General features: G+C 42.6%; 1 non-coding gene across 1 annotated transcript; it reads right to left on the reverse strand.

Annotated features, from left to right (window-relative positions):
* Positions 1-1005: 1005 nt before the first annotated feature.
* On the reverse strand, positions 1006-1077 carry TRNAE-CUC. The gene has a single exon. It is a non-coding gene; the product is annotated as a tRNA-Glu (tRNA).
* Between the last annotated feature and the right edge of the window lie 2605 nt (positions 1078-3682).

Below are 3682 nucleotides of genomic sequence, written 5' to 3' on the forward strand. Positions count from 1 at the left end.
AGGTTTGTTTATTTGTCAAAAGACAAATGTCCTTCAACACAGATCACCCATTTCTGAGATGGTGAGAGGAAAAAGGTGGTTTTTAGTGACTACTTAACAGCTATTCTAGTACCTGTTAATTACAGAGCACAGACTTGACAGTTGATGGGGGAAAGGCTGCAGGATGTATTTACTTTTCCATAATTTTGGTACTTTCTGACTATGAAGCACCTGGCTTTAAAACCTTACTATTTTTTAATATCATTTTATATAATTTGGTTTGTAATGTTTCCTCCACAGGACTTAAAGCTGACTAATATTTTCCACTGTAGAACCCTCTCTTTCAGTTGCAAGTCTTAACTGTTTGGGTTGAAGCTTTCTATTCCTGCTTTCTGCCTTTGACTGAAGAGTTTTGAGAAGATTTAGTAAAAATTATATAGCTGTATTCAATAATTGTCTCCAGACAGAAGCTGGGGAGAGGTTGAGGTAGTTTCTTGTTCTCCATTGCTCTTTCTTTCAAGTGCTTTGCCTTTCGCGAGAAAGTTCTCTGGAATTAGAACTGCTACCAAAGATTTGGAAAAAGGCTAGTCCTGGGATAGAAAAACTGTCATTTACTGTCCTCCAAAACTCGGGCAGATTTGGATGAGCTACACCTTTGAAAATCCTTCTATGTTAAGTTCAGAAACTACAGGCTTCAAAAAGGTTTATTTCAGCGGCCTCAGGCTAGAGGTAATGGGTAGGGTAGTGAATATAGTGAACATATAGATAGTGAGTATGTATGGCCAGTCTTCACGAACGAAGATTTGGGAAAGGTCTTTTACCTTTCAAGCCTGCGCAATGGATTTTTTAGGTGAGACACAGCATGCGCTGAACTGAGCCCACCCTTTAATCCTAAGGTTCATCTGCCGGGGCCAAGCAAGCTTGGACAATGGCAGTGAGGTCCTCAGGACGTAGGTTTGTTTAGAGTGACCTTCTCATAGATGGATGCCCTTACAGGGCTTGACGAGCTCCATCTGCCCGGGGGAATTCCCTGACCGGGGATCGAACCCGGGCCTCGGCGGTGAGAGCGCCGCATCCTAACCACTAGACCACCAGGGGGCCCCATAGTGAGTATAAGCCATACCCATATATATTGAATCAGACTCACACGGCAGAGGACATACCTCCAGAATCAAGACAGATGACCACAGAGGCCTGGCAGTCCAAGGCAATAGGGAGGATGGGTAAAGGCAGAGCTGATGTCAGCTCTCTGCTTGGTAGGCAGCGCTGCAGGTCCTCTCTGGTTTGTGTGGGAGGAAATATGGGAATTTCTGAGTAAGAGGGCTCAAAGCCTGCTAGATGGACATGGAAAAGCTAAATACAGTCAATTTTCTTTCTCTGGGAAAGCTTGCTAAAGCCTCTTATAGCCATATTGTTGTTGATTTTCTTTACATCTGTTACTAATAAAAATAAGAAGGTGGTTATTTTCCCAGTGTAGATTTTGAAGCCACCAATGCATATGCCCTTTTGGTCACCTTAAATGTTGCTGCAACGTCAAGCTGTTTCTCTCAGGGAACCAGTAAGCCATTGCTTCTGGTTTTTTACAATATTTTTAGATTATTTCTGAGAGCACCATTTCTCCACGGTGCACAGTCTGACTGTAGAAACTACAGCAGTTACAAATCACCTAATAAAGCCTGAAGAGCGCTCTGGGATTCATTTGATAAGAGTGGCTGTATAAATGAAAGGCTGTTAATTGTGTGGCTGGCTGCCACATACAGTTAATCCCCAGCGCAAAAGCGCAGCGAAACACACTCTATGAGCAGTTCCGATCCAGAAATAACAGGCAGAAAAGAACAGAAGCTCAGGGCTACCTTTTGGCTCTGTGATTTACACCACCCACAAGGATATCTCGCAATGTTGGCCATGTATTTTTCAGGATTGTTGCCAATCCTCATGCCATCGTTGAACTTGATACGGAGGCTGGGACTTTGTAATTCTATCCAGATTGGCTCGGTTCTCCTAGTTTACTTTCCTCAGCTCCTGCTTTCATTTTTCTTCAATTAAACTAGTGGGGGAAACCATATAAGCAGAGTCAAAGTTCTTCACATTTGTTTGCGTTCCCATGCCTGGGAACCCAAAATGTGAAATATTTGTCGATCTTGTGCCAGGGGTAAATTTGCCTGAGGTTTTCTATGTCCCCTAGAGGGACTTGCTCCTCTTTGATGTGCATTAACTGGCCCTTGCAACCCAAACTTTTTGTCCTTCTTAAGATGATAGACTTTGTTCAGTATCTTCCAAACACGGCCCTGCCTATATGGAGTTTTGGTACATTTTACAAAAGGAACAATGCTATAGTTTTTTCTTAGATTAATGCCAACCCTCCAATCTTGGAATTGCAGTAGTACAATACTGTGGGTGAGGGCATGGCTATTGTCTGAGATTTTAACCATCAACTTCAGTTACCTTGGTTTATACATTTCTTTTGTGTACAAACCTGACACACTGAGTTGGTAAGCATGAAGATAGTGGAGATAAGCCTTGGAAATGTTCTGTGAGTTCTTAGACTGCAATTTCGCAGGCAGCTGAGTTGACCTCAGCAGTCTCCTGCCACCAAAAAAGGAAAGGTCTTGCTCTTTTCCTTCCCCTGCTCATCTCCCCGCTACTCTGAGCTGTATGGTCTTCTCCACCTCTTGCAACAGCCCTGGAATTCATGACTTTTCAGAAAGTGGCAGAAAAACCATCCAGGTTCATTTGGTTTTGCTGGGTTACTTTTCTGCCACTGTTTCAAGTTTAACTAGCTAATGGAGAGGTTTGGTGAACACCAGAGTTGATCCAAGGAAAACAACAGGAGTTTGCCACTTGAATTGTGAAGGGAGAGAGGGAGGATACTCTGTTCCTTCTATATCATGTGGAATCACCTTCAGCAGTGGAATTAACTGATGCTTGTTGATGCCTGCACTGATCTGGGTATTATTCACTAGTGACAAGCCATAAGTGCTATGATGTGGATTTGCATGATGTGGCCATGACCAACTCTGCTTCAGATAAAGGAACTGTGCAAATATTCACGACAGTGATGTGTAGTGAGTTCTACCTAGGTCACTTGCACCTGATCGGCATTTTGCTGTCTGGACACACTTTAGGACCTGATGAGCAGTCAGTCTGTCATGAAGTAGTCTGTCTGTAAATGAATCACAGATGATAACAACTGCCACCTGAGCTGTACAAACCATTCTCTTCACTTTAAAACCTGTCCCTGTTGTTGACTGTTTTGCTGTTTGGGATATGAATTGCCTCCTGAATCAAAAATATGTAGGATGGTTCTCTCCAGTGATGGACGCATGTTTTGTTTGGTCTCCTTTGAGCAGTAAATTAAATTTTTGCTTCTGCCAGCTTCCTGCTCCACTTTTTTTTTCATTTTAATTCTATTTTTTGCTCTGGTTTTATTTCATCTCTAAGCTTTGGGTCTCCCTTTTTCTGGTGATGTCTGTAGGAACAACTGGCAAAGTCAGCAGCAATGACTCACTTAGTAGGATCAACAGCTTTGCTGAGACATAACAGGTTTGCTTCAATTTTTTCCTTAAAGTAGGGCAATGTTCCCCCTCTCTTTTTTTTTTCATTCCATCAGTTATTAGACTGAAAAACTAATTTAAAGCCATCTTCTCTTCAACAGAGGGTAGGAGGAAAATGACCTGGCATCAGATTTCATGTGACAGGGCAA

This window comes from Neopelma chrysocephalum, unplaced genomic scaffold (assembly GCF_003984885.1).
Source record: "Neopelma chrysocephalum unplaced genomic scaffold, ASM398488v2 Primary Assembly neopelma1_25, whole genome shotgun sequence".
Classification (NCBI taxonomy): domain Eukaryota; kingdom Metazoa; phylum Chordata; class Aves; order Passeriformes; family Pipridae; genus Neopelma; species Neopelma chrysocephalum.